This window comes from Euprymna scolopes, chromosome 23 (genome assembly GCF_053919585.1).
Source record: "Euprymna scolopes isolate OS-2025 chromosome 23, ASM5391958v1, whole genome shotgun sequence".
Taxonomy (NCBI): Eukaryota; Metazoa; Mollusca; class Cephalopoda; order Sepiida; family Sepiolidae; genus Euprymna; species Euprymna scolopes.
Window position 1 is genome coordinate 58,469,134 of NC_136504.1, and position 25,428 is coordinate 58,494,561.

Below are 25,428 nucleotides of genomic sequence, written 5' to 3' on the forward strand. Positions count from 1 at the left end.
AAATGTAGGGAATTATAATTCAGAAAAGTTTTCTCAGGTTATTTTTTTTTTATTAGGAAATGGTCACCTGTTAGCTAGCTTTGAATTTTTTTATAGCTTTCCGTCTTGTATATTTCCTACTGATAATATGCATATCTCGTCTATGAATAGTTTTTTTTTTCTAATTTTATTGATTTTTTTTTAACAATTGTCGTTTTCCTGCCTACATCTGAACAATTTAATGTTATACCACGTATAACATTAATGCTTAAGCATATGCATTGTTAAATTAATAATTGAGAAAGATAGCTAGAAGAATACCTTAGTGGTAACTGAAGACCCACTCCCTTTGAAGTGTTATTCTTTATGTTTTGATATTAAATAAAGACTGATTATTATGTCTTTATATTAGTTAAATTTTTGTTTTACTCTTAAAAAAAACGTCATTAATGTGAAGAGTTAAGATTCTCAAAACAAAGTTATTTATTCATGTAAAAATTAAATAATTAAATACAAATACATTAAGAATACAAAAGATTATTCAATTGACAGTTATTTCTCGATGTTATTTGTTCGGAAAAAAATTTACTAAAAAAGGCAGGGCTCACTTTGTGTGGGATTTATGAAGAGAACAATTTTACCGGTTCATATTTATTACCTTATATATATATATATATATATATATATATATATATATATATATATACATAAGCAAGTACAGAATTGCAATTTTTTCTGTTTATTCCTATGAGGTGTAATTCATAACGTCTGCCATACAAAATATATATATATGAAGGTTTAACATAGATAAAGAAGACTGTACATTGGTTCAACTATGATCAGAAGAGGATAAGATCAGGGATTGATGACCAATAGTTTTAAGAGTGGTCTCAGCAACAATAGGAGCATACTTTTATTATAAAAATAAATACAGAGTGTAAGCCAATTGTATGTACACCTCTCTACTAGAACAATTGTAAAAAAATTGAATATCCAGTGTAAAAAAAAAAAAAAAAAAAACTGTTGGAAATAAATCACACCTGTGGAACTCTCTGCCGCTTGCCCGTTTCCCTCCTGACTTCAACTTGGATGTCTTCAAGTCCAACATAAACAAATTCCTGATGAATCGCCCCTCCCCTTAAGTAATGACACTTTATCAAATCTCTGATACTATTACTACAACACTATCCCACTGATTACTGTACACACAATAACCCTCATCCCCGAGTGGCTTCTGGGCCTTGATAAGTGGTGACCTCCATGTAAAAAAAACAAAAAAAAACCAATCATATATCGTCCACTATGACTACGCTATTCTTACATATTTTCATATGTATATATATACATATATTTACATATCTACATATTTAGAAAAAAAGAGCTATTAAACTTGACATGGTAATATGGGATAAGGGTGAGAAAGTAGCAACCCTAATTGAAGCCAATGTCCTTAATGATGCTTGCTTAAACAGAGCTAAGAGAGAAAGAAGCTAAATACTAAGGTCTTACGTACAATAGGAAAACAAACTGGAATCTTAGGAACATCATCGTTTCATTAATTCTAGAAGCAACTAGATTCATAAAAGAAGAATTTAAAAAAACTACCTAGCAAATATACCAAGTGAACTGAACGCAAGAGATATCCAAGCAATTGTGCATAAAGGGACGGTTAGAATCCTAAAAAGATCTCTTGATTGAAGTCCCTGAAATCGTGGGTGAGTGTATGGACTCTGGTTAAGATACTTCATCCCCAGAAAAAAAAAAAAAAAAGAAAAAAAGTAAACTTAAATTTATGTTCAGATAAGAATCTGAAACGTGAAAATATAAGGCAAAAATGGTTTTTCTTATTCTTAAACATACAAGACTAACCGAAAGACTAGGTTGCTCAGAATTTAATGAGCAACACTATCTTTTTTCACTATGCTCATAATACAATATATTACTTTTAAAAAAATTCTTCTTACTACACCCATCCCTCCAGTCTTATTATAGTCCAAAGAACCTAATTTATTTTTTAACAGTGAATTGCTATTATGTACATATTTGAAGTTTCATTACTAATATCGGATACACATTTTTAAGATGCTTCTACCCCATCGCTCTCTAAGGAGTACATATATGAGGCACATATATCTGACACATTGAGGAACATATAATGATTCAGAACCGCTTCCATTGTCTTACCCGGAAAATTTTATGAATAGGATTTAAATTTCATAAAAATTAGATATATTCCAAGTTTTAAATAATGGTTCTGTTCCCCCCTTCACCACCACCGGCTCCCTTAGCATCGACACTTAAAGATTCAGGATCAGTTTGATTCAGTCTACTCCATAAAATTTGACAACACAAATAGTTTTTATGTAGATTCTCCAACCATTTTTTCCTATAAGAGAACACGGACATGAAAAAAATATAAATTATAGATTAATTTATAAATGTTAAACGATGCATTAAAGCATGAATACTAAATTGAACAGTCGTAAAGGTTGGGAAGTTACCAATTTTTAAATTGAGAGTCAGAAATTCTTTTAGCCAATCAAGTTTTTGGAAGAACCAACTCTTGCATTGAAAGATTTTTTTTGTTTTTTTATCAATTCTTAATCTTTCTGGGGGGGGGGGGGGGAAAGAAGATAAAATCCAACAAAAATAGATTCTGACAAAATGCAAAGCAATTGCTGATCTTGAAGAAAAAGTGCTGATTCATCAATATAAATAAACCCATTATTGTTTGTGGGTTGTATGTCACTACCTAAATGCGAGTGAATCAACGTTTGTTTCCCTAAAGCATTCTTTACTATATACTTTTTTCTAACACAAAATAATTGCTAAACTATAATTTAGTTCTGGGATTGATTTACGTTTGAAAAATAATAAAATCTAAATGGTTCTAATTAGCCGTCATTTATAATTAACTGACTAAGTCGCCCATCTTTTAACTATTTCTCTTGCTCCCTCTCACTATGTTGAAGGGTTGGCATTTAAGTTACATGTGTATGTACACACTTAACACACCTGGAAATTTGATGGAAAAATAAGTATTTACTTCTAGATAAGAATAAATAATACATCTATTTACTAGTCCATTGGCTTCTAGATAAGAAATAATAAAAATAATAGACAAGTAAAGAGATATTTTTAGTTATGCAAAAAGAATGTCTTAAAAGATATGTCGCCGTTTATGAATTTTCAAATGAAATCCATGTAGAATAAACAGTGGTGTTTTTTTTTTTACACAGGCATCACCACATTATCAAGGCCAAGAGGCCACTCGAAGATAAGGGTTAAAGAGTGTACAGTAGAAATTGGACAATATAGTAATCAATTCGATAAATTTGTTAACTTATATGGAACGGCTCATCAAGAACTTGTTTATGTTAGACTTGAAGACAACTATATTGTAGTCAGCCAGAAAGCAGGAAAGCGGAAGACAATTCTACAGGCGTGCAGTTCTAAGAAAGAAGCTTTGTTCATGGAATCTACGTTTAGGTTTAGGCACAGATATAGAGTGGGGGGAATTAGTGATAGTGTTTTCAGCTAGACGAGTGTTTCTTGTGAAAGTTTGGCGAGAGGGGACCATAGACTAAAGCTCAGTCGAACACTTTCCATGAAAATAACAATACATCAGAGACAAACTCGCAACATCTCTTCTGTGAGAGGTTGCAGGAAAGAGAAAAGGACATCTCTTACGAGGCTATGAAGTCTATTTTGAACTCTATCAAGGCAGGACAAGCCCTTTTTAGCAGCTCCTGCCCAGATGTGGCAACAGTACTCCATCCTTGGACGTACCTGGCTCTTATATAGATAGAGAATTGCATCAGCAGTGAGATATCTACTGGATCGATAGAAAGATCCCACCATTTTTCCAGCGGCCTTTGGTGCTGTGGCTATACAGTTCGAAGCTGGAGTTGCCTCTCTGGATGCAGACCTGGGCAGATGATGAGACCTACGCTTACCTAGTTAGCAGGGTCCCCCTCCTGGCACTGTAGACAAAGTCCCATGGAAAGACAAGCCACTATGGTCGGAGCCAGCACATCTGCAGGAGTCGTTGGAAAGGTCCACCTATCAGAACTTCAAACCGGATTTTTGTCAGGGTTTGCTCCCTTTGTGACCCAATAAGCCATGAGCATATTCAGTTTATATATTATTTATACATACACATAAACTGTGGATCTTATTCTATTCACCTCGTATACATTGGATATCTATTAAAACAGTTGGCAAACACGGGGAAGACTTCATAGTTTAGCAATGTCATGCTAAAAAGTATAAGGAAGGAAGAGGGCATATGCAGATCTTTTATGACGTCATAAATGAAGGTTTTCATCACATTTTGATGCCATTCAGTAACAGATCATTGATGTTGTCATAAATAATTAAGTAACAGAAGAATGACAAAAACAGAACATACATGTCTGTACAGTAACTGTGTATACCCACGCACACACTAGATGGAGCATCTGTTCCCTCCGGGTTTAATAATACATAAATAAAGGAATGTATACGTGAAAAAAAAAAAAAAAAAAACATGTTGCTAGATTAACAGTGATTAGATATTGCAAAATCTCATTCTTGTATAATGTTTAAAAGGAGTAAGAATGGTTTTGTCATTTTCTCACTGTAGATGACTGATGCAGCGTTGTCGCATATACTATATTTGAACATTGGTTTTATTCTGATCAACAAAGTTAAATAACATTGAGCCTGGTCAGTACTTAGATGGGTAACAATTGCAGAAGTGCTAGTCTTAAGTTTGAAAGTGGATTTGGCAAAGTAGGGTTATTTCTTCTCTTCCTAGACATGGATGAAATGTTAGAGTAGATTAGACGTGCAAAACTCAACAAAAACACAACAGAAGAAAAACTCCAAAATAATTCTAGTTCATCACTGTTTATTCCAAGCTCTGCTTCTAATTGTTTTGGATTCTTCCTTACTTGACTGAATTTTCCACCGACTTGAAGAAATGCTGTCAACAATTGTGCAAATCATGCTTTACTATAAAATCATCATTCAGACACTCTTTCAAGAGAACTGCACACACATACACAGGGTTTTATCAAACACAAAAAGTTATATTTGCCTATATTCCAAAGGGAACACATATACCAAGTGCAGCGAGTAGAAAGGAGTGCAAGAGTAACTTATTTTTTCTTTCTTTTTTTGTCAGAACCTGAAACCAGGATTGTTTGCCAATTTTTCTTTTTGGTACAATGATTTGAAGCCGCTCTTAGTAAAACCATTCAACCATGCATTTGTGGAATGACAGATATTTCTCTGGGGAGAAACCTAAAGGAAAACGCATTATGTCAGAAAGAGACCTACGACATGTAAGAAGTAGATACTTATTCAATGCAAGATTTTATATATATATATATATATATATATATATATATATATAGATAGAGAGAGAGAGAGAGAAAGAGAGAGGTGAGGGGGAGAGAACAGTAGCCATGACTGTAGCAATGGCAGAGAGCTTTCAACTGAGGACAGATAATCGAAGTCAATTTACGAAGGTGATTGGTCAGATGTAAAACATCCATCAAACTGGCAGACGCACATTGGAACAAAGCATAAAGTAATAAGAGTTGAAATATAAAAAAGATTATGCATTTAAAATCAATGAAATGAAGTAGTCTACATTTAACAAAAGGATAGGATTACTCGATTTTCCAAATACATGGAGAGATTATTTGCAACAAACAAAAGCAATGTTATAATAGACTTATCTATATATATAAAAGGCAAAACGGGCGCGCAAGTTTTTGTATGTCCAAGAAAAGCTTTTTTCGACGGGCTTCTTGGGGGAGGGGGGTTTACTATGTCTTAGAACTGTTTATATACCCCCTAGATAATATATAGGATTTGCGAACGTGCGTCGCGTCTAGATTTATTTACGTTGACTTTTGCACAACTCTTGCTATTTCGGCCGCTCTCATGTTGATTCGGCTTTTTCGTATAAAAGCGAAACTGATGTGCAACTAAGGTGCAGTTCTCGGCCCATGGGGCCAGGAGCATCCAGAAAGCAATGGATGTTTGGTCAATGTCTGAAAACCGTCATATCAGACAATTGCTTTCATTCAGCCACTGCTTAATAAAGGGGGAGCTGGTTTTCCCCAACATGTTGGGAAAACAAAACCAAACAAAGTTGGGTAAAAAACATACCCAAAAGAACTATCCCGCAGTTAAAATTAAGTGTGAAATTTAATTACCTTTGACCTAATTAAATTCGCCATGCATCTGCCACTTGTGCGATTAAAACGTTAAATTGAAATTTGTTTCAGTTACTTTCCTTTTCGTGGGCGAGCAATAGATGATCAAGTTTTTCGCCTCAACGTTCTGGGTTCGATCCTACCTACCTACTTACCAAAACATTTTTTTTATTTTACTTTTTCTTCTTTTAAATCATGTTCGCTGGGTTATTTTTTTGTTTTTCTGATTTTTAAAAAGAAGTTTAACATAGGCATTGGATCTACCCCTCTCCCAACACACACACACACACCTACAAACATCCGGGCAACACCAGGTACCCCTGCTAGTCTATAATATAAAAGCGAAAATGTGTGCGTGCATTTTTTGTGTATGACGAAATGAGGTCATAAATATATTTTATTTGAGTGACTTTTACACGCTAAAAATTCCCACTATTCTGCCTTCACGCCTGTTTGCTTGTGATTTTCATATAAAAAAGCGAAACTAATGACAGCGATGCCAGTTCTCCGGTTTCGTGCCGGGGACGTCCAGAAAGTAATTAGATTTGATCACTGTGTGGAAAACCCTCTCATATCAGACAATTACTATTCATTTGGACACTCCCCTGTTTTATGGGGAGCTGGTTTTCTCAACAACTTGGGGAAACAAAACAAAACCAAAACAACTGCCTTTTTTTTTTTTTTTTTTTTTTTTTTACATGGAGGTCACCACTTATCAAGGCCCGAAGGGCACTCAGGGATAAGGGTTATTGCGTGTACAGTAATCAATCAGATAGTATTGTAGTAATCATTAGTATTGGGGGTTTTGATAGAGTGTCTTACTTAAGGGGGCGGTTTGTCAGGTGTTTGTTTATGTTGGACTTGAAGACGTCCAAGTTGTAGTCAGGTGGGAAACAGGCAAGCGGCAGAGAGTTCCATTGGCTTGCAGTTCTAAGAAAGAAGCTTTGGCTCATGAAATCTACGCTTGGATTTAGGCACAGATAAAATCTCTATAAAACTGTTAAAATGCATACAAATAAACCGGCCAATTTGGCACAATGGTAACAGTGGTTGTTAATAAATCTTCTTAAAGTTTGACCTCTTGAAAGCCACTGATTATCCCTGCAAACAGCAAAGATTCAAATTCTCAGCTCATTTCTTTGAAAAAATTGTAAAGAGTCAAGTATTAAGAGCACTATCAAATTTCAACAAAAGGTCCATCTCCATAAAACAGTTAAAATAGTTGCACAGTAATAAACCTGCCAATTTGATACAACAGTAAGTATGGTAGTGGTTGTTAATAAACCGGGATACCCAGGGTTCAATTGCCAATTAGTTCATACCAAAAAACATTAAAATTGGTACTTGATGCCCCTTTGCTAAATATGCAGCATTATAAGATGAGAATTAAGAGCAAGTGAAGTAATCCTGGAAAAGGATTGGCGGTCTCCCCTACATCAGTGCATTAGCTTATGGAGAGATTGAAAAGTCGGGTATGGATAACCACATATTGAGTTCAAGGGGAAGTCATCTACCCTTATGGTACAAAGTAAAAATTATAAACAAAGAAGAACGGGGAAGAGTGAGACAACTCAAAGAAGCAGTGCATATGCTGGGTGACAATAACATCTTAAGCAGATCTAGTATAAAACTTGACATATTCTTTCTCGAATATTGCCATTACTTGATATAGCATTAAAAAATTGAAACATGAAGACAGATCAGTGATGAACCACACGAAAGTGGCTTTTAAGCCTGGCCAAATTCTGGCATTCTTTGGCACACATGGTGCAAACATGAGTGCCACTAGCAGAACGTTCTGGATGATCACTTCTATGAACATTCAAATGCCGTTTCAAACCGCCCGCTGTTTTGCATGTCCACCCGCAGTTGACACAAGTTAGATCTGGCAACACAAGACTGTTTTGTGGCCCATTGCGCTAATGAGCAGTCTGGTGGCGTATCAGCCCAGCTCTGCTCAGACATAATCTCCCGCACACCCCACACTCCAGACCAATTTGGCGGCCCAGCTCATCAACTACATCTTGCACATTCCCTTTCCGAATATCACGCTTCAGTCATTCATACTCAGTTCGATCAGTCTCAAACTTGCCCACACCTCCCCGCAAGGCCCTTCTCCACTGCCTTGCAGCCAAAGTTAACTGCAGGATTTCATTTCCTTTATGGCGTGGTGTTTGACTTCATTAAATCCACGCATGTCACATAACTTTTTAATCATTTAATTTCATCAACACTCATTCCACTGCCTTTGTAACGTCAAAGTAAGTCATCATGCTTTTTTTCTGCCTTCACCTCAAGGATTCGGGTTTGAGCCTACCTGACTACCAAAACTTTTATTTTTTCTTCTTTTACACTTCCAAACACACAGGCAATGCTGGGCACCCTCGCTAGTAAACAATAAAAGTATCCAATCATATCTTAATTGAATAACAAAACTATACATTTCAACTTTATATCAAATATTAGCAGGCCGGTTGTAAAATTTGCATAAATATATTTTAATTAATGCAAAATTCTTATTTGATAATAAACAGAAACACTGTAGATGTTAAATATGTTAAATTTCTTTAAAAATAATAAAATAAAATTAAAAAAAAATGGAAAGAAACTGAGAAATGTGCATGTGAGTTAGTTTTTTTTTCTAAACAGCTCAATTCTTGTAAAAAAAAAAAAAAAAAGAAAAAGAAAAAAAAAGAAAATATATATACACACACACACTCAAACTACGATCAAAACCAAAACCTAGAGACAGTGACTCAAGTACAATAACCATAAGACTAGCTTGACACGATCTATAAAAAGTGTTTTCTAAACCTACTTATTCTTAACATAAAAAACTGTCATGTTTTCTGACCGTGCATGCACATTCATGAAATAGTAAACAATTCAAAATCCAACGACCTCCACGTACCAATTTTTCAATTTTGACCTCTTAGCTGTTCTTTTTACCAGATTAAAACGGATTAAAAAAGTTTTCTAAATGTCTGAATCCCCTAGATACCAAATTTTAAGTCTATAGATTAAAAATTTGTTTAGTATATAGATTGAGAAGTGTTCATGCACACACACATTCTCACTTTTATAGATATATAAATTTAATATAATGCTGAACACATAAAAATAGAGACAATAAAATTCTGCAATTAGCCATAAAATTAAACATGAAAAGCCACAACATCTCGTATCAGGTGAAAAGCCACAACAACCCTGTACGGTCATAAGCAAACTAACCAGAAAAGCATTAAAATTCAGTAACATGCATAAGGATATGATCCTGAAATGCTACAATTCTGTAATATTGGTCATAATTAAAGCAATATCAATTGAATACTAAAAAAACATCACTGAAAATTGCTTTCTCTATATATCCCTAGTTACTTACCTCATAAAAAAAAAAAACAGCTCCCCAAAAAGGGACACTAGATTAGAACAAAAAATTTAAATCCCTTCACTGTAGAAGAATTTCTCCATCACTGACCCAAGACAGAAAAGATGAAGTGTAACATCAGAACAAATACTACACTTTGCTCCAAACCAAAAGGCCAAGTAATAAATGTATGCAAATTTTAGAATCAAAGTTCAGCAAAAAATTCATCAATTAAGAACAACAAAACATCTCCAGGAAAATCAAATATCTTTAGCATGAAATCATTGTGACAAACAAAGAAATCTTTCATAATCTTTGAACAGAGGTTAAGAAAAGCAAATTAAAAACTTTACACTCAACGGAATATTCTAAAAACATCTGCCTACCAGATACAAGTGACAATGATAATATAGGACACAAACTATTCCGCTAATTATGTTTATACATTAAAATGAGTCTTCAATCTGTACATAGGTTTGTTTTCTGAATAAGCACTGCTGCTCATTACGATTATTTAACCCAATAAAAGTTAAACTATATCAACTAAGGAAAATATGAGGCCATTGTACTCCACCCAATCTAGGGAACAGTAGAGCTCAAAGACTCGCGTCAACTAAATGGGTTTCATGTTTCATTTCTTAACAGTGAAAGTATGTGATATTTTCTTAATGTATAAAAAAAAATCCATATTAGCATAATGTACATTCACTTTTATTATAGCTTTTCTTGGCCATTTACATAACACTTTGGCATTTGTCCAGAATCCCCACCCCCTACGCCGTGAAAAAACAAAAATAAAAATCTGTATGATGTATGTATCTGTGATGGAATGAAAATATTGTGCACCACAATCATCTAAATTCATCACGTAATTTTATTTTTATAAAAGAAAACCATTTTTAAGCTCATTTGAGTTTTTAGAATGCCACCTCAACCCATGTTAAGAATGGCTTTCTGAAATCAATTTAGAGTTATCTTTGTTCCTTCCAAATGTTTTTAAGGTGGCGTAGCAAGATCATAATTTAGCCATGAAATTTGATTTTCTTATTTAAAAATAAAACTTGATCAATTTACATGACTTTTAGCATATGCTACTTTATGTGACAAGTACATATACAAAGATTTTATTTTATTTTGGATGAGCACCTACACTTTTATACAGTGAATACAACTCAATAAACACACTATGCAATGACATCAGGACAATATTTAGAAGCGATTCAATTCTCCGGAAAAAGCATGTGAGAGTCAAGTCCCCTACAGAAAAACAATCATGACTAGGAACTGTGTATATGAGATTCCATGTAAATGTGGAAAACTATACAAAGGTGAGAGATGTCGTCCACTAAAAATATGGTTAGAAGAACATAAAAAGCCGTAATATGTAGAGAGATTGAAACATTGAGTATAGCTGACCATATCTGGACGGAAAAGGGGAAACGATCTTCCATTATGGAACAAAGTAAAAATTATAGACAGAAGAATGGTGGAGAGTAAGACGACTCAAAGCAGCACATTAGTTGGGAGACAACCAATTACTAAGTTGACCTAGTACATAATTTAATACGATATGGGAACCGTTAATTATAAATAATACATAATATATACAATAACAAGTAAAAGCAACATATACATGTATAGTAATAATTAGTAATGAATAGTGATATTTACATCTAAAAATAGGTTTAAGGCTCCTAAAATTCGTACTAGAATTGTCCACAAGGACCCGTGGCACAGTTAGAGTACTTGGAAAAAATCAATTGTAAAAAGTGATATTCTCCTGAAGGTTAAATTATTAGTGTGGGCAACTGAAAAATAAGATCTTCTAGGATTACTACCAATTGTGTGCTTTACTTGGCGGATAAATTTATGCCTTTTATTGCTAGAAGGTCTCTAAACCTACTGACAAATGGTCATACGTTTCCATCTAAAATTTTTAACTATTAATTTGGGAATGTAATAAACAAAAAGATCAAGCAACAGTTAAAAATGGTTCTATTTTTAAATTTCTATAGTCAGCCTCTGTAGTCACGATTACTGTGTACCTCTTCATTAGTTGCATAATTATAGGGGTTACTATTGATAATTCTAAAATACAGATGTCAAATAATATTCCTGCTGTCATAAAAATGACATTTATCCTCAAGTTGTGTGTTGCCTGTAGAAGCAAAGACTAAAGAATCTACATGAAAAATAATAAGTGGATTTTTATGTAAAATTTTTAGACAATGGAAGTGATTGTAAATCTTTTAAGTGTCCTAAGAGAACTATGGAGGATGGACCTACCTTCTAACTTCAAATATATTCTACTCATAGGAGTGCGGAGGGCTTTGCCCGGGTGTAAAATATGCTTAAAAATGATATTTTAATTTGTCCAGATTTCGTATATATTATTATAGAATCGTGATTTCAAAAGTTAAAAAAAAAATAAAAATAAGTAATTATATGAGCTAGAATCGAAACCAAAATTATAGCATTCAAAGCTGGTGACATTACCAGTTTACCAATATGCCACGTATATAAACCGATTAAAAATTAAAAGTAAACTAAGATGAATGTACAAACTGTTTAACGATTTTTTTTTAAATTTTGACTTATTAAAACAATTTTAATCGGCTGCAACTAGAAAAGAACAGCTCGTAAAAAAGTCCAATCGTTTGAGGTCCCTAGTGCCACTCTACTACTTTTAGCTTTGGAGGAGATAGAGTTTGAAAATATGGCGACAGACACATTAAATTTTGATGAGATTGAAATCACGTTTAAAAATTCTCTAGGGGAAAGAGAATGAAAATGGTTCTCAATCTTTACACAATCCTCTACGTGCTGAATCTCTACATGCCTGCCTAAGGGAGCTATGGAGCCAGAAATTCTTAAAACGTAATTCTGATTAAATTTAAAACAAATGTTTAAGACATTAATTCAGAGTTTCACACAATTTCAGTTTCTTCCAGCTATATTAAAGAACAAGATGGAGGAGGGAGACAATAAAACAAAAGTAAAATACGATATTATAAGCATAGTGTAAAGAAACATCCATTTTCACTATGTTTATAACATTTTTCTTTTTGATATTTCTAATTCAATCCTGAGCACCGTCGGGTTTTCCTGATAAATTGGCAGAAAAGTGTTGTTTATATCGGTAGAGTTTTCTCCAGTCAGCAAAACCTCGGCCCATCCGTCATGGGAGCTAAAAAGCATGACTCGCCTTTGCATATCAGAATCAATAAAAATTAAGAATGTTTTCCAACAATAGAAATATTAATTTACTCGACTCTGACAACAGATAATATATCTGATGGCATAAAAGACATTACTTCTGAAAGATGTGAAAAAAAATGAGTGAAATTAGGAAGCAATACTGTACTGGTAGAGGTTTCGCTGGCAGATATTAGTCAATGCATTCAGCTACACAAAGGCATGTCAGAAGTAAATAAGCACACATAAAAACTTTGTTCATTTTTATCCTCAGTCCCCAAAATCAACAAAGATTAGACCATTCCTGTAATGATCGGATCCCAGTTGATTTTGCAGTGGAAGTTAAGTTCTGTGCAGACGGGGCTGCCCAGGCACTTTTTGCAGGTCAGAGTGCGCTTTCTCAGGGGCGCTGACTTCTTAATCCCACTTTTCGACTCTGGTGTCATAGTTTTTTAACTAAATTTTATTAATTACTTAAATAATAACAATCTTAGAAGTAAAGTATTACAATCAAGTTCTAATACTAATTTTACTAATACTTAGTTGACATTAAAGTTACACTTTTTTTTAATGCATTTACCTTTTTAGGTATGTTGATTGGTTTAGGGAAACATTGAAGGAAGTGATACGGTTAAATTTGAAAGAAATAGGGACAAATAAAGGTGCAGCCAGAGATAGGTTAGTTTGGAAATCAATTTTTAAAAGCAGGCATTAAATTGATGAAAATTATGCTAATGATCCATATCAAGTTGAAAATGAAAATTTGCATTTCTTTAAAAAAAAAAAAAAAAAAATTTTAGTTTTCGACATTATACATTTTGCAGTGAACAGATTATGTTTGATAACTCCATTTGGCTTGAATTTTTATGTAAAAATGTACAAACGTGTAGAACTAGTCTTTAAAAATTCCTACTGCAATCTTTATCTTCACTGAATTGATCAATTTTTTTTTCTTCAAACAGTCCTCTAATATTAATTAATGTATATAGTATAGAGTTACTCAGAATATGTTTATAACCTCTGAGTTCTGAATTTATGAAGTTTGAATAAAAGCAACTGAAAATAGTTCATATTCGATTGTCTGATATGACTTCATCTGAGGTATAGTAAGATTGCAGCTGTTGCAAATAGAAATTAGAGTAAATGGACAATCATATAGTCACATTAAATAAGGGTGTTTATACCCATAAAAGACTCTTAGTGAAGAATAATAGATCCATAAGTTAAATATCTTCTTTCCGATGAATACAAAGGTTTGTTCCAGCTAGTACCGACTGGCTGAGAAAACATTGTCATTGACAAGCCATGACAAAAGACCAACATGGGCCCCGTTGAGGGTCAATACTCACATACATATCTAACATATAAAGTTATTTTGTGAAATTTTAAAATTCGACTTAAATAGCATTTAAGCTGACAAATCAAACTTTGATTCTGACAAGTAAAGTTCCATTTAGTATTGTTGGATCATGTTATTGGCACTAAAATATACTTCAATTTAGTTTATTTTTTAAATTATATAATTCAGACCAAATTACTGCTAATATGAAACAAATAATTTTTAAATTAAAGAATATAATAGAAGTTACCTACCTTAATAATTTTTAAATGTGCAAATAAAATTTTTAAAATTCACTGTATTCCAGGTAATTCCGAATAAATGTGTGTGTGTGTGTGTGTGTTTGTGTGTATATATATATATATATATATATAGGGTGTCCCAATAAAATGTATACACTCTTTAAATGACCATAAAAACCAACATTTATTATAAGGAAGAAAAATTTCATGCATCAAAATACTGAACAAATATGGAAACCAGCTAATTATCCAAAGTTTTCAAATTATTGGCCATTGTGGTCTATGAACAACTGACAATGCTCACTCACTGAATCGAAAACGCTCCTAATCAATTCAATTGATATGCTGACACCTCTTTCAATGGTTGCTTTCAACTCATTCATTGTAGTTCGTTTTGTGGTGTGAACCCTGTGTTTAACATGCCTCCACCCACCTACCCACCCAACTCCCCCCCCCCCAAAAAAAAGAGAAAATCCATGGTGAGGGGGTCAAATCCGGTAAACATGGATAATACTCAATACTTCCTGTTCATCTGTTTCGCAAGTGACTATCAAGATATGCTCTTACGTCATGATGATAGTGGGGAAGTGCTCCATCCTGCTGGAAGTGCCATTCTTTATTCTAAAACATCTCTTGGAAACGTGGTATAGCATATTCATGTAACAAGTTGAGATAATTTTAAAAAGTGTATACATTTTATTGGGACACCCTATATATTATAAAAACTGAAAATAATTTCTTTAAGTGTTCTTAAGAGTATTTTCATGAGAATTTTTAATCTAAAATGGCAGAAAGATATACAATTTTTTTTTTATTTGAAAAATATTTTAGTTAATTTTATGCAAGTCGTGTATGGAATGTAGTAACATTGTTTCATATTTCTATAACTCTGCATTGTATTATATTGAATACAATTGTATGGAAATAAAATGTCTGTGCTAACATTCCAAATTCCTTTCCAACTTTCACACGTCCCATATATCCAGGTACATTGGGGAAAAATAAAGAAAATGAACCATATATATAACACACATCACATAAAAATGATTTCAAAATCTTTACATGAATGCTGCAATATTTTGGTGACATAATTTTACTGGATATAATCAAAAATTTGAACGATTATATTTATAGCCAGGAGTGATAATAACCAACCAATCAGGTACCAGAATCACTGTATAAAATATACTGAATCTCTGAAGTCTTCAATTATAGATTTTAGTCTTGATACAATACGAGGACCACTTCTGACCCTGGCTAGATTAATACTATCATTCTTTACCTGGAATTCTTTACAATTCAGAGCTTCTGACGGGATTGATACTAAATTTTGCTTGGGGAAACTTCATTTAACATTTGCAATTGAATAATTTTTTTTTCTCTATGATAGTGTTATTTCTTTTGCCATCACTTTTTTTTAACATTTTTTTTTTTTTTACACAAGCAAGAATGACTCTCCACTCAAATCCTTGACATCCTGGTACACTGTATATCTTCATTCATATATATATATATATATATATATATATATATATATATATATATACACACACACACACACACACACATTCATAGCCACATGCACGCACGAGTCATTTTAAAACTAAGGCCTATTTTTTTTTTTAACTCAAAAACTAAAATATTGAAGAGCTACAAAAACAGGAGAGGTACCATTAAAATGAGCTACGTTTTGTGCTCCAGAATTTATTTTTGCTACATAATCATCACCATTCTCAATGCACTTTTGTCAGCTTCTTTTGACACTTTGATCGTAACAGTTGGGAGCACACTTGGTTACTCACATCTGTCACCAATTTAGGTGCTACAGGGCTTATGAAGAAGAACCTGAAGTCCTATCTAACTAATATTCCTGGCGAACTAAGTGCAAGAGTAATCCAGACATTTGCACATAAGAGAACAGTGAGGATACTAAAAAGAGCTCTCGGTTAGTTTGAATAAAAAGCAGGGGAATGTTGGCAGCTGGTTTGGCTGCACCATACCCAGCATTACAATCTTAAAAAAAAAAAAAAAAAAAAAAAATGAAAAAAAATTGATAAGCCCATCTATGTTGACATTAACTGCATTAGCTTCATAAACAGTCAACAGACGCCGGTGAATGTTGATCGGTTCAATTTTTTTCTGCATGGAGGAATTCAATGACGTGTCTCTGCTTCTGATGCACGTCCATGATGGGGGTTACTTTCTGAAAGTCTTACATAGTCAATATCAACAACAGAAAGATCAAACTTTCAGGCCAAGAATGCACAAGTTCAGTCATCATAACAATGTAATTTGCAATCTCCTCTGATCCATTCATGCAGAATAAAAAAGGAGAGGCATTACTTTTAGAACGCCCTATATATATATATATATATATATATATATATATATATATATATATATAAACACCATTGATAATTAAAGTAAAGGTAAAATGCAAAAACTACTTTTTCAATTCATTTTTATATGATGGACTGTCTCCTCAAGTAACTTTACAAGGGTGGCCAAAAAACAAACAAGATTTTGAGTTTCCATATCTGTGTGGTTATAAAATTTCTAAAGATATAAAAATGGATTCCAGTGGAGAGAAAAGGGTCATAAACTCACAGACAAATAATAAAATGATTCTTGGTTATTGGAACCGTTTGACAATTCACTTGCTACATTTTCTTCCATTAACAAGACACAAGTATACTCCTTTGAGACTAAAATTTTGCCAACATAAAAAGTATATATACATATATTTTTTTTTTGTAGCTCAGTTTAATTTTGTATATACAAACTTAATATTTTATAATTTGTTGATATTATTTTAATATGTATACATAACTTAGAATTAATAAATTTACTAATTATTAAATAGAACATTTTAGTAGAAGATTCATAAATTAATTAGTATAAATAGTTGGGTTTAATGACTGTTTGATAAAAATTCAATATGACGTAATGGAAAAATATAAAAGGTAACTGCAGCTTCTCTTCCAATTTTCGGATCTTCACCATGTCAAATCACATTTCAATTCCTGTTGACGGATCGATTGTTGCTATTTTTTCTCATGAGTTAAGGGCATAATAGATTCACTAATTGATATAATTAAGTGATTGATTTTGCGCTACGAAACAGATACTGTCAAGAACTGTATAAATCGACTGATTTAAAGGAATAAACTATAAGATGGTCAACATCATGAATTTTGGAATATAAATTTTTGTCATTTATTCTATATATTGCTCTGTAATCACATTGAGCTTATATAAGGATTGATATATAAGAAAATATATTTCTACAGAAATATACACACACACATCCATGTTTATATATATATATAACTGTACTATTGCCACCTTTGATTTCTATTGCCACCTTTGCTCACATAACCATTGAGACAGCTATTATGGATAAAGGAAATATTCCTATTACTCATTTAACAAACTTACTAAACCTCCAGAGAACACTCATCCTACTCAAGTGGAGGGGAGGGAACTTTTGCAATATTGCTTTAGTTGGAGGCTTTTCATATGAAAGAAATTATTTTGATGGAATCCGACACAATATTGAAAAATTAAGTAGAAAGCACAAAGTAAGTTAGCAAAAAGAATACACCAACATAAAAGAGCCCTTTAAATAAACTACCAAAATACCCTTTTCTCCAATATGTTAGATTCCAATCACACTTTCAATTTTACTATGGCCATATTAATTAAACCAATCTACAATAAAATATCTCCATCTCACTAAATCAACAACTCTTTTTCCTAATTTAGCTACATCATTAAAAATGCATTCCTATCAAATTACACCTAGTTTGATTAAAATTATAACCCATGAAAATAAAATAAGTTGATAAAGGATTGTTATTATCAGTTTCTGTTTTCTTGTCTAAAGCTTTAAGTTAGAAGTTTTGTGAATAACTTCCAGCTCTTTCTGTTTGTCGCCATTTTGCTTGTGCTGCCTCCCCCACTCCTCAAGATCAGGACATTAACTTAACGTCTTCATGTCTTCAGTAATCTACCACATGACTTTGGCCCATCAATGTCAATGTGGGACATGCTTTAGAGAATGACTGATTATCAGAGATGTAGTCAAATCAGTTGAGACATCGTTGTGTGATGTACTTTCTCATGGAGTCTGGTAGACTGAGCCTGGTAATTTTCTGCATGTCATTAAGACATTTTGCTGTTGACAAGGTTTCATGGCCATACAAGAGTACAGATTGTATGCTGCCACCCACGCATACAATGGTATCCCAGCATTTCGTAAAATTGTTGAAAGTTGCCAGAAGACTTTTTCTCCATGTGATAGATATATATTGTCTTATAGTTTTATCAGTTCGCCCACTGGAATCATTTGTGCTGCCCACATATGTGAATTTATTGACTCTTTTGATAACTGCAACAACTTTTTATGGGAGGCAGATTTTGACAGATATCACAAATGAAATTTGTTGCATCTGCTACATGTACTACCGACATGTTGGTGCAGATTTTTACACCACTTATTGAATAATCTGCATATGATGAATAAAAATAAAAGCAAATATTTATTCTTCCCTTTACCTTATTTTTTTTTCCCTTAAATATAATGGCATGTTTTATGGAAATCGCTCCAGACAATGCATGAAGCCACTAGATGTAAGGAACTAAAAAAATAAAATACTGCTTTAAGGTCAAAAACTAGCCAACTAGAAATGTTAGATGGATAGATGAGGACTCAGAAAACAGCAATTTTTCCTCTTTGCCAGAAATACCATTCATGGAATATGAGGACTAAAGGACAAGATAAGGAAAGCAAGAGTTGTGAGGTTGCTGAAAGTAAACTCAAGGGTCACTTTCAAATCTCATGTTTAATCTATTTAAAAAAAAAAAAAAAAAAAAAAATTCTCATTATGAACTTGCCAAGATGTAATCTACCTATACCATGACATGTTCGTCAAGTATGAAATGAGATTTTCTTTTCACCAACCTTCATCTTGTTTTCTATCCTATCTTCCTTTTCTTTATCTATTTCTCTCTCAGCTTTTTGCTGGTCCAAATTTTTGCTCCGCAGACCCAATCTCTCTACTTTCTCAGGTCTACTGCTTATGTTAAAAGCCATTCTCGTTTTTGTATTAAGTGTTTTGAGATAATAAAAACAAAAAATGGTCGGCCATAATCAAGAGCGACCCAAAGGCTCCTTTTTTTTAGCTACTACACCGAAATGTAGGGGGATAGGCCACTCTTAAGATTACTCCACTTACCCTTACAATTCTGGTTGCTTAGCAAGGAGGTACCAAATACCATTGAAATCTTTGGTATGACTTTACCAATGATTGAAATCCAGTCTACAAGCCCATTAGCGAATACCATACTAAATAGGCTGATCAAAAGTATTGTATGCCAAAACCCAGAATAGAAAAAAAGGGACTGCTAGTTTTTCAGTCTAACATTCAAACAACGGAACTATTAAAGCTGGCTTTTATACGAAATATTACTTTTACACATGAGCTTGTTTCGTGCAGTGACATACACACATACACACACCTCATAATATTTGCATCACTTTTCTCAATGCATAAGATTTTTTCTTTTCTTTATATCTTTTTCTTCATTCTTTCCAAAATCTTTCATTTTTATAAATAAAAATTAAGAGATTAATATAGTTTACTTGAAGCATTGTTTAGCATGTATATAAAGAAAACTTATAGGAGGCAATATAATGCAGAGGTGTAACGGATAAGCACAAACTAAAGCAAATTAAGACATAACAGTTGAATGAACGATGCAGATTCCCCTTTTATTAATCATTTAAACACTATCGTGTTTGAATATATGGTTAAGTGGCAGTTTTAGTCATTTAGAACTGCTTTAAAGCTTCACCGTTCACTCATTTTTCGATCAAATTTCAAACAATCACAGTTTATAGATCACCTTCTCAGCTATATTGTGAAAAAAGAATTTTCAATTTTTGTTCAGTAGAACAAAAGTTATGATGAATTTACTGGTATTCAAAATTGTAAAAATTCATAAGGAAGCGAGTGACGTTTTTTTATGACTGGTTTCCATAGCAGCCACATAGCTTTAGTGACTAATGTTGCTACTAATTCACTGCTCTTGTGAAAAAAGTAACAAGTGAAAGAGAGAATGAATTTATAACTTAAAATACTGCAGCATTCAGAATCTTTTTTTAAATTCAATTTAATATTATATAATCAATTCTTAATGCTGCAATATTTTAAGTTATAAAGTTATATTTTTTTTACTAGAATATCTTCTCTTTTTCATGTTTAAGCTTAACCATATTTTTCATGTTCCCATTTTTCTATTGTAATACAATATATTTATATATGTCTTTATATTTTTACAACATTGCAAGGTGTTCTTATTTACATCAGTGTGATCTGATGGGGGTTCCATACGATATATATTGGGAGCATTTCCTTTCATTAGAATAAAAATGGTTTCATTCATTTCTGATGAAGTCTTGATAAAGACGAACTATAAAATTGCACTAAAAGTTCATGTGATAGTATAATTTGATCTATTTTCTTTTTCCATATCCAAGAAAATTAATACAATGGAAGCAGTTCGTTAATTTCACTTAAAATGATGTAATTGCAACAAGATATTTTTATTCGCATAATAAATATTAAGTTAGCCATTGGTGACCCAGAATGAATTACTAAAATGAAATCCCCCTTTTCTAACAAATTTTAAAATTATCACAGCAAACATAAAACACATTATACATACTTAATATTACATTAAATTACATCAAACACACAAAATATTAAAAAAGAAAAGATGAAATTAAGTTTGCATAGTACAATAGTTAAATGGAAAATACATGACTAAATAGTTTCGCAAACAAGTCTTCTGCAAATAATGTTTACCTAAACAAGCTGTTACAACCATCTTAACCAGATGTTGATTGGAGGAAAGGAGGGGAAGAGGTGGGGAAAACAAAGTAAATTCTAAATTCCTGTCTCTCAGGTGTGGAGTTGACTGAATTCCCCCCCCCCCTGCAAATCGGCTTTGGAACTCGAATTTTGAAAATTTTTTTTGAATTTTTTCAAAACAATAATTACTGACTCTTAATTCCTGATTCTAAATCCTGTCAGAAAGTAACCTTCACTATTATTACAATAGTCATATTCAGCCATTCACTCTTGACCAATAGGTATCATCCAACAATATACTATATATTTATACTATTGAAATAAAATTTTTCGATATAAAAACGAGTTCAAAATTATCAGCCAATTTTTTTAAAGTGCATTGTGCAAAACATGATCCACTCTGTTAATGATGTGTTGTTGCCATTAAAAACTCTTTCTTGCCTTGACAGAGTACAAAATTGAAATCTAATCTGGGATGATCTCTTCTCCTCAGAAGAAACATTGCTAATCCCCCCCCTATTGTTAGTGTCATGGAAAATGTTGGGCTACTTTAAGACATTCATAGCAAGAACTCTGAAAAAGATTTTTTTTTTCCACTATGTGTCTAGTACAAGGCAGAACTTCTATGGACAATGTTCCTTTGCCAGAGTTTCTCATCTGTGGAACACATTACTGTGGAACTGCTTCACTGCAGAGTACATTATAGTAATCTTCAAATCCAATGTTAAATACTTGTCGATAAATCGCCCCATTAGTCAGCTGACAATTACTCCATCTCATTAATCCTTATCCTGCAGTAATTCTTGATTTTGATTAGTGGTAACTTAATTTTTTTTTTTTTTAATTCAGAGACATATAGTGTGATGACAGACCTACCTAGTGTTATACAAGAGGTTTCCTTCATGTAGTTGCCCTAAAAAAAAAAAAAAAAAAAAAAAGCTTGAGACCCTAGTCTAGCCTACCATTTCACTCATAGCTAGAGAAAGGAGAGATGCATTAATACCTTTGCCAAAAATAATATATTGAAAGATATGCAATAGCCTAGACAAGACTTCAAATTTTTGTACTAATTTTGGTTTATATTGTCAAATATCGGTCACTATGTCCCACGCCATCTTCAAATGTCTGTAAATTTACTTCAAGTCAATGGTTGATATGAAATGAGAATAAAAACAAAATCACAGACTAAATAACATTGATATTTTGAAAAGTCTGACGAAATTGTCAGTCTCACTATAAAGGGTTTGATGAGAAATTACATTGTATAATGATATATCAACTGGTACGACCACGTCATCATCGCTGTTGAAGGCCCAAAAGAAAGAAGATTAGTTGACGATGACCCATTACTAAGGAACAGTAGCAACGAAATGTCAAGGGTCACATTGCCTCAGTGTTGCATTCTTGTTCTTATTTTACAAGTACTTCTTTGGAATGAGTTTTGATGAAATTGCTGCACTTGTAACACCCTCAACAGAAATGTCCCCGATCCACTAGACTAGCAGCAAAATCACACTCCTTTGTTGTAGAGGTGGCAGAAGATTTTCTACTCTAATAGCTTCTCTCCTCAGACAAATTGCTTTTGGAATTCCTTCCCTGTTCTTGACCATATAAAAATGTAGAAATTTAAATGTAAACATCTTGCTGTTTAGCTCCCCACCCAGGTTGTAACTTATAAATTTGGCCCCTATTACAGTAACCCTTTATGCTTATGCTTAATGTGGTAATATGTCGTTTTTTTTTGTTTTTGTTTATTAAAAAAAATCTTTATAAGTGTCTAAAAATCTAAGGTTGTTTCAACTCTTCATAAAAAGAAAGCATTCTGTGATCAGCTAATTGAAAAAAAAAAAAAAAAAAAAAAAAAAAAAAAAAACACTAATCTATGTTAAAAATAAACTTCCCCTTATCAACTTAGCATTAAACCCCCTCTCAAATCTGCAAGTCACAAGTAATGGTTCTTTATCTAAGTTTCTCTCTGTATAAAGAAACAAGAAAACCAAAAAAAAGAATTTATCTTGTAGGCGTTATCACTGCTATCTATTTCTGATAAGAGCCTAAAAAAAAAAAAAAACACCATCTCACATTCGCAAGGAATATCATTCCCATATCAAGTAAACTTCTCCAAGTAATATAATAGCAAAACTTGAGCAATGGATCATACGGTCTAATTCTGCTGAAAATTCTTCAAACTTTGATCAATTACTAATGCTACATAGTAAAATTACTGCATATTAAATCTTATTCTCATAAAAAGCTATCACAGAGACCAAATCAACACTAAAGGAATTAAAAAGAAAAAACAAAATCAAGGAAAAAAATAATATTAGCTCAATCCTATCATACAAGAATGTCTGAAAACGTTAAGCACAGCATTCAGAATTCATGCTTGGCTGGTGTTAACCTTTGGACAAGATTTCTGAATAGACTTTTTTTCAACGGCTACATGCGCTCCATCCTGAATTTTCAGACACTATAATCTTGATAAGGTTACGCTAACATTTAAATACATTATTAATAAAGTAATCATATTGTAGAAATTTAAAAAAATAACAAAAATTCATGCCAAGGTAAGGACCAGATTTTTAAAATGCAGCTTTTTTTGTTTTGTTTTTGTAGGAGGGAGGGGCTATAGGCGCCTCATTGTGCATCAAAATAAACATTTAATACAGAAAGTAAAGCCAGTCTATTTTTTTTTTCTCATTGATAACTTTTTTCCTATAGAATCAATATTTTATTCTGGCTCAGCAGTTCTTTTGATGGATATAGAAACTACTCTACCACTACCGATTATGGTTAAATCCCTTTCCAAAAATACTTTTATGAGGTCAGAATTATTTTCATATGGACACCATCTTTTAAAGGTGAGGAGTGATAACTATATATTGATGAATGCAAAGTTACATTTTTGTTGGTCACAAAATATTTGGGGGAACAAATGGTCTAATAAAAAAAACAATGCAAATAAAATCGCTGACCAGGTACAGCTGAAAAATATATGTATATATATATATATATATTCACAGCCTAATTATCTGAACTCGCAAAAATATTTTAAACACAGATAAAAAAAAAAGACCTCATTAAATCGTTCATAGTCTTTAAGCCAGTGGCTTTGTAATACTTAACAGTGCATATGACCTCTCCAGAAAATGTCATAGTAGCGAATAACAGATCCCTGATCTATTGATTGCTATTTACAAAACTGAAGGGCTTCAACTATCTTTGCGAAGGAGGGGGGGGTGCAAAGTAGGTGAGCGATATGGATTCACGCGAGTTTGCTATTAGACTATGAATGAAATAGGAATGTAAGAAGTTTTTGGACATTATATAAATAAAACAAGCAATTTGATATACAAATGAAACTTGGTATTTGAAAATTATTCGTTTATTACAACTGAAATATAACGGAATTATTTGGAGGTGAGGAGAATAAAGACAAAAGAAAAAACAGCAACAAAAAAAAAACCCCAAAAAACAAAAAAACAATGAAATTATGTACTTTTGTTTAGAAAAAGAAAAGACCAGGAAAAGACTTAAATACTAACAAAAATAATTGTTATCATTACTATTACTGACATAAATTATTTTACAGGAAACACTTTACCCACTCATTTGTGACCTATTTGCCTTACAAAAAAAAAAAAAAAAAAAAAAATTATTTAAAAAGTTTTAAGCCAATTTATGTTATTGTAAATAATCTGCGGTAGGGAGTTCGAATCTGGACAGGAACAAGGTATATAATCGGAACAAAAAGGAGTAAAGGACGAATATACTTCTGAATTTTCAGCAGTTACTCGCTTCCATCCCGGGGGTATGTGCATAATTCATCAAGATTCAAAAGTCTAATATGGATTATTTTATTCATTCACTATTTACAGCAAAGTATAAAAAATGGTTTCAAACTTTTTAAACACAAATAAATAAAGTAAAATAAATTGTTTTTGACAATTTCCTAAATGTATTTCCGTCAAAATTTGTCCCAGTAATCATTACCTTTGTTTTGATTTTTATAATTAAGTAATTATTAAAAAGCAGGGTTTTTTGTTTTTTTTAATATAAAGGCCACTTGAGGATAAGGATTAACCAGTGTACGGTGGTTACCAGGACAACAACGTAGTAATACTTCATGGTGGAAATCAGGTATGATTTGATTATTTAAGGGGACAGCTCAACAAGAACTTGTTTAGATTATACTTGAAGAGGACCATATTGTAGTTAGCTG

General features: G+C 32.6%; 1 protein-coding gene across 9 annotated transcripts in view; it reads right to left on the reverse strand.

Moving 5' to 3' along the window:
* The window catches only part of LOC145245928 (receptor expression-enhancing protein 1-like), a 251,661-nt gene that overhangs the window by 218,957 nt on the left and 7,276 nt on the right, over window positions 1–25,428 (reverse strand). The window contains exon 1 of one of the 9 annotated variants that reach the window (XM_080107674.1): window positions 4,140–4,220. The exons of the other annotated variants lie outside the window; for them this stretch is intronic. The gene's annotated coding sequence lies outside the window, so the exon portion shown is untranslated. Of the gene's footprint in view, window positions 1–4,139; window positions 4,221–25,428 lie in introns of those variants that run through there. 9 annotated transcript variants of the gene reach the window in all.